Below are 14,284 nucleotides of genomic sequence, written 5' to 3'. Positions count from 1 at the left end.
CAAACCCTGCATATAACTGTGTTTTCAGTCCTCTGTGTGAGGACTTATACAATATGAAATCTTCGCTTGTACCGCCTCTTGGTTTAAGAATTAAACCATTTCTTGCTGCTGCCGGCATTGAGCTGGAAAATATAGCTCCTTCCCGTCTTCTTTCTTCTTCTCCTTGGCAGTTGGTCAGGCCCCAAGTGGACCTAACATTGACCACATTTAAAAAATCAGAAACTAATGAATTACAGTATAAACAAGAATATAATCAATTGAAACATGAATTTAGCAGTTATAGATCCTTATTTACAGATGGTTCCAAGGACGGTGGCGCAGTAGCTTGTGCCACTGTCATTGGATCCAGAACAATATCTTCTAGATTACCAGACAACAGTTCTAATTTTACCGCTGAGGCTAACGCCATATTAACAGCTCTTAAAGGTCACATGCAACCAAAAAATCAAACATAATTAAAACACAATTATCACTTATTTATGACATATAATATACATTGCTGCTTTTAAAAAAACAAATAAACAAAATTATAAGCGTACAATCGCGATTCAAAAGTGCAATATTTTGTATATATATTCTTTATTACAGAAGTGTAGGCCATCGGCCCATAACTACAAAAGTTGCATGGTGTATGACAAAACATGGTGTATACAGTATAGATCGATAGTTTTAACATCTTAGATGCATTGCGTGATAAATAAAGCTAGCTAAATTATTTATAAGATTACAGTCTAATGATGACATAAGGAGTTTGAATTTTGCTTTACATGGATTGATGCAAAAGGCTTTAGGTAAATGGTTCAAGCGGAGCTGTTTGAATTTGGAACACACGAGGAGAAAGTGGTACTCATCCTCAATATAACCTTCCTCGCATTGTAAACATAGCCTGTCATTTCTATCTATTTTATAATATCTTCCAGTTTCAATACGTAACTGGTGTGAAAAGCACCTAAACTGCGCGAGTGCTACTCTAAACGTTTTAATGCTAATCACATTTAAATATGGCTCTCTAGACAGTGATGTTTTAAAATAAGAATAAAACGTAGATTTACTGCCATTTTGAAGTGAGCTGAACCAGTTCTGTTCATGAATACATTTAAGACGATTCTCAAATTCAGTTAAGAATGAGGTAGGGGAAGTAACAGTTTGCTGCTCCCAAACAAAGCCAAAACCCAAGCTGTAAAGCAGATCTCTACACTTCGACGCCCAATTAACTCTATTATGATCTAAAGCCACTAGCATCATATGATAACATTTTTTGGGATGACGAGATTCAGACATGGCTAATAGTTTTAGCCAATACTTTATAACCCGTTTATATGTTAAAATATATAGGGGAAACCGCCCACATTCACCACGAGCTATATTATTAGTTGTAGAGATCTTAACGCCTAAAAATCGTTTGCAAGACAATGTGTGTACAGATTCTATACAGTCATTCTGATAGAATCCCCAGACCTCGGCACCATACAACAGAATAGGAGCTATTTTCCTATCAAATATCTTAAAGTATAGCTCAAGAGATATATTGCTTAGTTTACTTATTGTTTTAAGGACACCAAATAAGGCCTTTTTGCCTTGCAAGGCTGCATTGGAACAATGACTAGACCAAGACAAGCCCCTTGTGAAGGTTATACCAAGATACTTATATGAAGTTACAGCTTCCAACTTCCTACCATTATAAAACCAACTTTCTCGTCTTGATAAAATACCACCTTTCTGAAACACGACAACTTTTGTCTTATCCAAATTGACTTCAAGACCGTATTCTATACAAAACGTTTCTAAAACATTGATGCGTTTCTGTAGTCCACCAATAGTATCAGATATAAGTGCGATGTCATCCGCAAAGAGGAGAATAAATATCTGAATAACATCAGGATGTAATTGGATACCTGGACCTGAACACCGTTCTATCTCAACAGCCAGCTCGTTGATAAAAATTGAAAATTTTTGTACTTGGGCTTACTTCCCCCGAAACGAAGCCCTCGGGAGACCGAACCCAGTCATAGCGGGTGGATATGCACTCAAGTGTAACGACGGCTTCCGATTGGCTGTTTCATTTGCTGATATGCTGAGGGTTCATTGTGTGTACAGAAAGATGATCTGTTTGATGGGCATTTTAGAAGTATAGCCAGTCACAAGAAAGTAAGAACCTTTGCAGATAACAACTTCTTTTTGTGTACTTGATGCGTCGTTTCAGTATGGATTCATATACAGTTGTCAAACAAAATCACATACACGAAAAGAAGTCGTTATCCATGAAGAATGTATATAGAGATGTTGGGTTTGGAAAATACATGTTATCTGAATTTGCGCTCGATCCAATAAAAAAAACATGTCATTCGTCAAGTACAAAGCAGGATTTGAAACTGACAAGAGTTTGCACCAGGTTCCGTCAGATCCAGTCATCCGAAAAAAATGAATGTACATGTAGTTTGTTTGCAACCCACAGACATAAAAACCTGTCATGTGTATCACACGTGCCTAATTACATAATGTGGCAGACACGGGACTCGGGTGCACGAGTCATAAATCAACTCATTTTCTTTATGTCGTATAGTCTCATAGGTGTTAAGTTCAAATTGCACGTGGTCAATGATTGAAGCTGTGTATTGCATGTTGTCTTTAGCAGACAGGCAGATAGACATATAGGTGTAAATAAACAAGACACTGAGCTTTCTCTGTGACAGAGACTGCTTACCACAATCAACAAGCTGTTTTGCGTAACGAGTAGATTATTTACTTGTTTGTGTACACAACCAAGATTAGACTACTGCTCACGACGATAGACCCTGGGCATGCATACTGTTCCAAGCTCCGCGAAACTATTCACTGCGCATGCGTTATGGACGCAGCGCAGCACAGCTGTTGAAACCAGTTTTCCCCCCAGCGCTGGGGGGAATTTAGTGAAACGTTTGAACTCCGATTTCGCGGGCTTTTTTTTCATCGCGTTTTTTTCAACTTTATAGGTTGAATTGGCATTTTTTATGATTTGTTTCGGTAAGTGCACACCGAAAGGTACCAGAATCTGCAAAGTTGTGTTTTACGTTGCATGTGACCTTTAAATATATTCAAAGACGCCATAAACATAAACAATATATAATCTATTCCGACTCTCTTTCTTGCCTTCGGGCGATTAAAAATCTTTCTTGTAAACATCCACTTTTAATTGAAATTATTGAATTATATAATGATCTTGCTACTGGCCAGTATGACATCGTCTTCTGTTGGTTACCCAGCCACGTTGGCATTTCCGGTAACGCAATGGCCGATCTTGCTGCTAAGGCAGCACTCAACAAATCTGTGACACCACTTCTTATTCCTTATTCTGACTACAAAGCTAGCATTACAGCTTACACTCGTGATCTGATGTAGAAGAAGTGGGACACCCAAGTAGGTATCAATAAACTACATGAAATAAAACCCTACATTGGTTATACATACTTCCAGATTTGAAGAAGTCATTTTGCGACGATGTCGTATTGGCCATACAAGATACACTCATGCATACCTTTTAAAAGGTGAGGATCCTCCGTTTTGTATCCCTTGTGATGAGAGAGTCACTGTCAAGCATATCCTGCTTGACTATGTTGAATTCTCCATCATAAGGGATAAGTATTTTTCTGTAAAAACTGTTATGGATCTTTTTTACACGGTCAGCGCTCATTTATTGGGTTTTTAAAGGAAATTGATTTCTTGGTTGAATTTTGAGTGATATGTTCTGTATATAAATGCATTTTAATGATTGGCAGTTTGGGTTAAGAACTAGAATTGTTAGTGGCTGTACCCTCAAAGGGGGCTGAAGTATTGTAAAATTATTGTAAGTCCACAAACATTCCATGTAAATTTAAATCTACCAGGTTTTTAATCGTAGTATTCTTGTTGTTTTAATTTTGGCTAGCATATTGTACACTCGCCAGCAGCAGAAGGGATGGTGTAAATCCAACTAGGGTCCATGCAGGTAGCAAAGGTACTGTAAGTCCCCATGGTCCCTAGTTTGGTGATCTACCTTCAGTTGTTGGCGATCTATAGCCTGATTTTATAGTGTATTGTCCTAATGGTGATGTTGCTTTTAACTTTCCATGCTAGTTTTAATTCCATTTGTGATATTCTAGTTGTTTTACTGTCCTTCGTTGACAGGTTTTATAGTAGACATATAATTAATTTTGATATTAGATGTTCTCGTCACGATATGGCTGAGATATTGCCGATGTGACGTTAAATTTTAACTCACTCACTCAAGATTCAGCAATCAATAAAAGTGAGTACGATTTTACAACGCTTCTAGCAACGCTTCATCAACATCACAGTTTGACACACGTTGGTAAATAAAAGCACTAAGCCTTAATTTTGTACATAATAAACAAGCACATTCTCTCGTCCAGCTATGCATTTGCCGAACCTGCTTTGAAAAACCCCCCACACCAGGATTCATTACAAGGGGTAAGGACATTTGATCTGACTGCTGATGTTGTTTACACATATACCATCTTTGTGGCTTGTTGGTGCGGTGCCATGCGTGACGTTACTGTAACCGTTTCCTCTCTCTTGAAGATGATTCCGGATACGTCTGGGGCACTGAAAGCAGTACAAACCAAAACGGTTCAACAGTGAATAAAGGTAAGTGTGTATGACTTGACATCGTTTCCAGCAAGATCTCAGCAACTAGTGTGATTAAACTAAGGCTTTTGACCCAATTAAACCCCATGTTACCTCTAAGAGAGTTTTGTCATCCTCGAAGGTGAAGGGGGATGTCATCATGTTTTACGCACCGTCGCGTGGTTAACTGCCTCCAACTGGCTGGAATTATAATAGAAAAGCATGGCGCCCCCATGACTAATTGACATGTGTCAAGTTGTAAATCGAGTCATCCGGCTGGACGTTGGATAATGTAGTATATGACCAGGACATTTACACGTTTATTATTGATAAGAAACCACCAGGAATATCTATTTACTGTTATTCCAGATCAACGGCAACTACGTCACATGCTTCATTTACCCTGCACATGTGGAATAAACGCAGGCAGGGGATCTACCATACCTTCCCTCTTACGAAAAATAAAAGAAATTTATCTATGTACAGTAGCAACATAACACAGCATCATACGATTTAATCCACGAATTGAACTTGTCAGGCCAGTGTAACCATTTCAGAAAATATTGTTTATTTAAATCCTTTTCCTGCGGTCCTTAGTATTGTCACCCTTTTGCATACATCGCCGTCTCGCATATATCTTCTGAAATTCCGAATCGTAAAAGGTGCCCTGAATTTCTTGAAAATTAAACAAAAGCACTTAATCTACATTTTATACATAATAAACTACCACATTCTCTCGGTCCAGCTATGCATTTGCCGAACCTAGCATTGAAAAAGCCTACAGCCCAGAGCTCATTATATGAGAACAGGACATCTGATCTGGCTGTTGACGGCAACCACAACACTACGGTAATCTGCGGAAGTTGTGCCCACGTTAAGGACATGAGCTCCCCGTCGATAGACTGGTGGCAGGTAGATCTTCAGCAGACCTTCCTTATCCTCACAGTGTCAATCACCAATAGGGGGGACTGTTGCCGTAAGTACTTTCACGAATACTACGGTTTTCAGTTAGCACGAAATATATAACATGAAATCTTAATGTTTAGTCTACATACAGTCTTTCCAATTCCCATATTCAGCAATTGTTGGAAACTGTGCCAATTTCCATTTATCAGAGGGGTACACAATGAATATGAAATAGATTACAAGTTGTCAAATTCCACTTTTGCTGAAGGCGCGGTGGCTGAGTAGATCACTGATTGTAATGCCTCTGTGGTGTAGTAGTTAGAGCTTTCGCCAGAGAGAGGAAGGACGCGAGGTCGATTCCCGGTCACGTCATACCAAAAGACGTTAAAATATGGTGATTGTTGGTCTCTGCCTTGCGCCTGGCATAACTAAGTACATCAAGAACTGGCCATAGCCGACTGAGAGTCAGTATATCGTTTCTGAGTGTGAATGTTATCTCAGTGAGTTATCACTATTAAACCAGCAATATAAAAGCAGACACAAATACACACGCATGCACGTCGTCATGAAGGAACCAGTCTCAAGTGCGACGTCAAACCCCATTTTCCCTGACCTCATATGTGCTGGCGATTAGGTTCCGTAAAAATAGTAATAAAATGAAATGAAAGGTAAGTGTAATTCTTGCATCAAACCGTGACAGACCTTGATGTAAATTGTAATAATAATTGAAGTAAACTGAACTTTTTTCTTATTTTGGTTAGTGGGTGAGTTAAAATTTAATGTCACATCGGCAATGCTGCAGCCATATCGTGACAACATTTTATATCAATATTCAAATCAATAAGTGTATAACGCAAAAAACCTGTCATCGAAGGACAGTATAACTACCAGAATATCACATCCCTTAATTTAAAATTAGCACGCCGTAAATAGTAAAAACATATCACGCGTCGACAGCACAACCTAAGACTGAGTGAGTCAGTCAGTTTAGTTTTACGCCGCACTCAGAAATATTCCAGCTGTGAATAATCAGTTCTGGTCCAGACAATCCAGTGACAAACAACATGAGCATCGATCTGCTCAATTGGGAACCGATGACATGTGTCATCCAAGTCAGCGAGTCTGACCACCCGATGCCGTTAGTTGCCTCTTACGACAAGCATAGTCACCTTTCATCGCAGGCATGGGTTGCTGAAGGCCTATTCAACCCCGGGACCTTCACGGATCCATTGTGGTATGTAGAGATGGAGGCAAAGTTCCTCAGCGCGAACACTGGACATACGACAATGTGTTCCTTTAGAAATTAAGACATATTATAAGTATTTAGGATTACTCATATCTTCTAAATTAGCATGGTCAGTATCTTGTAAACAATTAGCATGTCTAGCTAAAGCTGTTATTCCAGTTCATACCTTCTTCAAAACATTCGTAAATGCTACATTGTCTATGTTTAAGGTAAAATTGCGCCGATTTTGTTATATGGGTCAGAGATATGGGGCACGACATATTGTGAGGCAATGGAGAATGTCCAGTCATTATATTTTAAACGTTCTTCACGGGTTGAAATGCGATACGGAGCGTTATCCACTTTTCACTCTCAGCCAAGTTAGAGTGGTCAAATATCGGGGTAAATTACTAAAGAAGGAACGACAACGATATAGTTTATCAAACACTCTTCATGAAAATGGAAAGACAAACTGTAACGAGATGAACCAGATTTTACACAATCCATGCTACGAATATTTGATTCAGCACCCCTGCTCCCCATCCACCACTGAATGTCAACAAGGACACTGTCAATAATACAAAATTGGATCAAAATATATTTAATTCTGTCTTGGGTTCTCGGCAACGAAATTGGGCACGTGCAAAAAATGTTAAATCTGAGATTTTAAAATGATCTCAAGATCACGAATTTTACCTGGGGTTGGTGAATCTCGCTAATACACCGTGGTACCAAATTTGACCAAAATCCATAATTTCATTCTTCAGTTATCGCTCTAACAAGGCTATATGATGTAGGAAATGCAACAAAAAAAACAACCAATTACAAATGACTGAAACTGTTGTTACAACTTCCGTAAATAATTATTACACTTTACCGCACCTAAAATAGATACAAGTAATGTCGGTTTACATTGTGATTTCCGTATTGGCGCATTGCCAGTTACGTTAACGTTTATGAAATTTGCTCCAAGTATTGCAATTTACCTTTTATTACAATTTACTTCGTAACATGCTTCGCATTGACAGTGTGTGTTTGAAGCCCGTATAGGATTGCAATTAACTATCCACGCAGGAAAAAACTGTCTCGTAAGTCCCTATGGTCCCTAGTATGGTGATCTACCTTCAGTTGTCGGCAATTTATAGCCAGTTTTTATACTGCATTGTCTTCAGTGGTATAAAGTTTTTTACATTAGTTTTTTATCTCTATCTGTGATCCTCTAGTTATTTGATTGTCCTTTGTCGACACGGTTTTCTAAGTATTTCCTAATTATTAAAATGCACCCCGCCCGTGCACATTGATTGTTTCCGGAGCAGAGCTTTAAAACCATTCAATATTTCTTCACCAGACTTAGCACATAGATAGATCTGGTGGTGTATTGGTGCCTTTGGTAGTTTGGGTATTCTTAATAAAATATTTTTCGCGTTTCCATGGCAACAAGAGTGACAGACTGAAATCGGAGGTAATACTCTTTTCCGGAGCAGAACTATGAAACAGTTCAGTGTGTCTTCACCAAACTTGACTCATAGATTGGTCTAGAAGAGTATTTTACCTTTGCGGGGGATATTGCTGACTGTGTCTTCTTATTTGACTTATTTATTACGACCCCACTAATTATTCTAATCCTCAAAACGATATTGCTGCAATATTGCCAATGTGACGTTCAATTTTAAGTCAGACACTCAAATCAACCAGTTAATGAAACCAGAATCATAACTTCAGTGAGAATGATCCCACATGTATCACATGCCAGGCGTCACACGAAGATGCGTGTACTCTTGAAATATTTTCCCAGTCTGTGAAGACACTTATCAAAGTACGTTTTCCTCACGTTGATAAGGTTTCACATGTATTGTTTTGTTTTATTCTTTTCGCATACAGACGGACGATTAACCAATTTTACAGTGGAGGTCGATGCTACTGACTCGATGTCCAGCAACAGCTCCGGCCTTCAACTCTGTTACTGGCATGAAGACACAGTAGGCAAAGGTCTGACAGTAGACTTGACCTGTGCCGTCAACACTATTGGACGCTACGTCAGAATTGTCAAGTACAACCCCGGTCATAGGCCTTTAACATTGTGCGAAGTCGAAGTGAGAGGAACCCCTTTGCACAGAACATGTGAAGGTGAGAACATTTAAGCAACGTGAGAAGTATAGGGATGCGCCTTACCGTCATTACGGCAGCAGTGGCACACTCTCCAGCTACACACCTGGCCTCAGATCACAATCACGTTTTCTCATTGCTATCTGTAGTGGCATGACAGTCTTTCCTGTTCCTGATTCGTTATATGCCGTTCTCCAGTTGCAAACTGATCAACCTGACACTTACTACGTAACCGGCAAAATATCGCCCTGGAGCTACCAGTTCTCTTTGCTGCATCCTATGGGAGTGTTCTCAGCTACTCTCATTTAAGGCAATTAGAGCTGGGGGTAAGCCATCCTGTGTCAGCAATGGCCACCAGAAATATCGAAACGTAACACACAAAACAACCCCGAACTGCCATGTGAACATTGTCAACAATTTGCTTTTGCCTTATCTTACATTAAAGTGATCACAAGTCACCCTGAAAGTGTTAAAACAGACAGGCACTATATTCTCCGAGTTTGCTTCTAGGACAGGGTAAAAATCTGTGTAGAGCTGATTGTAGTTTGAGGCTAAATCCTAACTCATACACGACTTGTTGACTATATTATGAAGTTTCATGCATGCATTTCATACTCAGACACTTGCATTATAATTCTTTTCATGAACATTGAAACTGGTATATAGTTATTCGTCGGTAAACCGTACCTTTCCTGGTTTAATTAATCTGCCCGACGTGAGCACTCACATGTAGCACCTGGCCAATAAACGCCAAAGTATCAAACTGTATGTATAGCTCACCTGGAGATTTAGACCGTTGGCACATGACATCTGAATGTCCTGTAAGTTTCTAATACCTATACTTGCCGATACCATGACAACAGACAATGATACTGCTTATAGGTACGTCTTGAGCTTTAAGTTCATTAGTTCTGTTTGACAATCACGCTCACAGGCGATCGTAAGAGAATCAAGTCACAATTAAGTGGAACAAAAGGCACATCTCTTACATCTATCTACCGAAATAACAAAAAAACAAATCGCGTCAAGTTCCTAAAATAAAGTAAAAGAAAAGGATGAGGCATATACGTGAAAGGTCCACGAGGTATCTAGACTCCACTGCAAACATCCATCCTTCAATCCATTCTTTTCAACACTGGATAGGGCACTGGAAGTGACGGTGGTAACTGGCAAGTCGTCTAGCACTACAAGGGATTGCTTTATAGTCAAAACTCTGCAACATGACAGGGCGAGCTGCAGAACCTTTTTCTTGTGCACTATATGAATCTATATGTAGGGACTCATAGTTGGCCACTGGCTTCCTATGGGGAAAATACTTCAGGACCCTATACCATCAGAGCATGCATGTTCCAGATAAGATCTGACTTATTGCGTTTTAGCCACTGCACACTGAATCCTTCGAAAACTTATCTCTGTATTGAATATTGGCCATTTTAGTGATTGCAAGCATAAACGAGACAGTCGTCATTCATAATTTGACCATAATCTACCAATATGACTTAAAGTGTTGCTTCCGCTGATTCACTGGAGCAACGTAAATGACAGATGTCGTTCGGGAAAGTGAACAAAATCATTACTTAATATCTATATTTCAATCTATATATATCTCATACATTCTTTTGGGGGAATGGTAAAACCTAAGGGGGTTCGTATTTTCAAAGGCCATCTTCTTGAAACTAGATGTGGTTATCCGAGTGTAATGCAGTTTCACAAACCACCCTCATGTCCAGTACTTGTGGTACACGGTCGTGGTGGGGAACTGGATATTTGACACTTGTAGAATTATGTCATGTCGTTAACATTCAGGCAAATTAGTATGGTTTTGACCATGCCAATAAGAGCATAATTTACAAAACACCTGCATAAAGAAACAGATCAGAAAGAAGAAATGCTCATTGATATCTGTAAAGAAACAGACCAGCAAGAAAAAAAAATCCCATTCATGTGCATTAGGAAACACATCATGAGTGAAGAGTGAAAGTACTGGTATACACGAACATGCGAATCATGATTGTTATGATCATACAGTCTCGGCGTAACTTTCAAGATCCACACTCATATGTTCCAGATTCATCTGCGGCATTCGGGCGTCACAGTAAGGGAGCCAGAGAACCTGACTACATCATCTCCAGTCATGAAAACATCGGAAAACTCGACTGTGCCGGTATGTGTCTCAAAAAGGCTACCTGCAGCACGTTCAACTCAAGGGCTCCGTCTATGGGAGTGGTCAGTTGTGAACTGGTGGTCGGTGCCCTTGACCCCATCATGAATGTATCATGGGATTTGTATGCGATTAGCAGATTTCAGTCTCCATCAGAGTGAGTGAGTTTCAGGCCTAGCCATTAGGCCTTCGAGCTCAGCGCTCAAAGTTCATATCAATTGTATGTACAAAATAGTCTCACAAATCACCATGTCTTAAGTAACGTACGCTAACCTCATTTATTGTACAACCAACTCATATAATCTATTGTAGTAAGAACTCACGTATATATTCTCTCTATTTGTTTCTCATGTATCACTTGTTTGATGACGACATCGCTTGCTTGGGTTCTCCACCGAGAGCGCAGCCCTTCCGACACTCTCGGAAATGCAAAGGTCTGCAGTGGTGGGTAGTCTACATATTCTCTTGAACTTTCTTCGTGGGTTCGACTAAGCAGCGTATCCCGGAAGAAGTCCCATTTGCTGTTTGGGATGCGTATAGACGGGGCAAGGGCCCTGACCTGATGATGACCACACCAGTTTGACTGAGCCAGGATAACCCGAACCTTCCCTGCTGCGTAATATGTTCAATCTGTCTAACATAAATATCATAATAAAGGCATGATTTGTCTAGATAGGGGAATTATATTCTATACCATACCAATGTATGCTTACCTGAGGGAGAATAATCACCGAGATCATTTCCGGCGTCTTAAAATATCATGGCCCGTGAGCCACTTGAATCCACAACAGTCCTGGTGTCCGTAAGAAAACTGTGCCTGAGCAAAACGCTCACGTGGCAGCAGGCCGTAAACTTCTTATGGACGTCCTTGTCAACCTCCTTCCTCTTGGGAACTCTGCCGGCCTAGAGCCATTTGACCCAGAAATGTCTGACTCGCTGTCTTCTCCTTAGTCAGTTACAGATCTTTCCGAAAGTCATGATCACATTTTGTTCAGTTCTATTTATAAGTCTTTTTTTTATTTACAATTAATTAGAGAAACGGAGGCCATTGAAGCAACTAAATAAAAACCGATTTACTTAATGAAACTATTCTTTGCTGCCGCTCGATCTTTGGAGTAAGGTCACAATTTCTAAAGTCAAAAGAAAAAGAATCAAATGATAAAAACAAAGAAAAACAGAGTCATGTAAGTCATGTAAGTCATGTAAGTCATGTAAGATCGTTAGAGAACGCAATGTTTAAAAGATAAAGTCATTTTGGAGGAAACTAAACTTACAGTAGATGACAATGAAAGTAGAGGTACCTCTTCAAATTGTCAGGAGTCGCAAAGAAAGATAAAGTGGCAACAGAAGAAGAAATGTATACACACGCACACGCACACGCACACACACACACATGAACACACACACACACACACACACATACATATAATGGCAGACTTTACTGATCCCCAAACCTATCACATGTTTCAGTTCTGAGTCCGAAAATAAAATGTTCACAGGGTGCTTGACAAGGCTCATGGCATCAAAGCATTCATCCAGTGATATGGTGCAGGGAGAAACTTCTTCCACATTATAATAATGTGACCATTCAGATGTACTAGGTACTCTATGTAAGCCATAAGCTGTGCCTCTTTAGGGAGATTCGCTTCCACATCGAACCCGATAAGACCATGCTGTCTGGCCCATCACTTTTTACTTCCCTTCCGCCAAGTTTTAACATAAGGAAAAGAAATGAAGCGTAAATAAAACGTGGTAAAGAGTAGAGAAATTAGAATGTGCATCAGAACAGTCACATTAAGTTATGTGTGAAAGGCATTTAGAAGTTGGACGAACATGAATACATGACACGCTTTATGGATAACGTCTTTATTCTTCACACGACGTTTCAGTGCTAATTCTTGCTCCTTCATCAAGTGAATGCTGAGTCAGTACAACGTGTTAAAGTATTTAAACAATTAGAATTGTCGAAAGGAGTCCCCATTTTGTATTGTGTGAATCATTTCATTAGTTTAGAGTGTCACGTTTAATTCCCCAAATATCACACTTAAACGCTTCAATTTTAATTAGTTTAGTTCCACGGCTTCATTTGAAACGTGACAAGGTAATTAATAAGTTAGAAAGGGGACGAGTTATTGTACATCGTGTTGAAATGCAGGTCTACAACTACCTTGGAATGCAAGTTCGATACAAGACAAGAAATTTTAAGGCTTGACCGCCAGGGGATTTAATGTTGGACGGTCATGTCGACAGGTCGCTAAACGAAACAGCTCCACAATCTGACTTGAACACCATGTCGGGAACACGAAAACGGTTCTCAACGTGGCAAAACAGACAATAAGAAAGCATAACCAGCTGGGAATATCTACAAAAATGACGTCAACAGTGAATTTGAAAACGACATAGACGATAAAACAAATTAAAAATGACGACATGAAAACATTCATTGAAGAAGCCCCAACTATGCAGACTTCTGTCTGTGCTCACTCAGAAAATGGAACAGATAAAAGAAGAATTAATGAAGATTCGTGATGTAACAGATAATCTAGTGAAAAATGACATGAATACCGAACAGATTAATGTAAACAAGAATGAGACTGAGTCACCGAGAAGATAAAAAGCAAATAATGATTACAAAAAGATAAATGGAAGCAAGAGTCTTAAATGAGGAGCCGTATTCTCGTAAGCAGCAGGAAGGCCCGGAAGAAAGCTGAACAGTATTTCCGTCGCCATCCTATTTAAACAAATTTTAAATTTTAAATGCTAAAGCAAGGCGTACTTTTAAACAAAATAAACGTCAGCCATGGCAAAATTACGTTTCAAAAATAAATTCACGTACGCCAATTTCAAAGGTATGGAACATGATCCAGAAAATAAAAGGTAAGGGCTCTAAATCTAGTATTCACCATCTTAAAGATGGGAATCAGTTATTGACTAATAAATCAGATATTGCTAATGCACTTGATGAGACTTTGGCGAAGCATTCTTCCGCATCAAATTATGTACCTGAATTCCAAAAATATCAAAAACAGCAGGAAAAGAAATATATTAATTTTACGTCAGAGAATGGGGAAGGTTACAATGAAAGGTTTTCAATACATGAACTTCATACTGCTCTTGACCAAGCTCACGATACTGCTTCCGGGGCTGATGGTATACATTATCAACTTCTGAAGCACATGCCAGAATCCTGTTGAGAGACACTTTTACATATATTTGATGACATTTGGACAACTGCAGAATTTCCTCCCTCGTGGCGAGATGCTATAATTGTAACCATCCCTAAA

The 14,284-nt window shown here is 39.4% G+C and overlaps 1 pseudogene; it reads left to right on the top strand.

The window, feature by feature from the left end:
- Positions 1-11,951, top strand: part of LOC137257586 (uncharacterized) — a 37,295-nt pseudogene extending 25,344 nt beyond the window's left edge.
- The last annotated feature ends 2,333 nt before the right edge of the window (positions 11,952-14,284 follow it).

Source organism: Haliotis asinina, chromosome 12 (assembly GCF_037392515.1).
Source record: "Haliotis asinina isolate JCU_RB_2024 chromosome 12, JCU_Hal_asi_v2, whole genome shotgun sequence".
In the NCBI taxonomy this organism is placed as follows: domain Eukaryota; kingdom Metazoa; phylum Mollusca; class Gastropoda; order Lepetellida; family Haliotidae; genus Haliotis; species Haliotis asinina.
The sequence above is the reverse complement of the archived record's forward strand: the minus strand, read 5'-3'. Positions and strand labels throughout refer to the sequence as shown.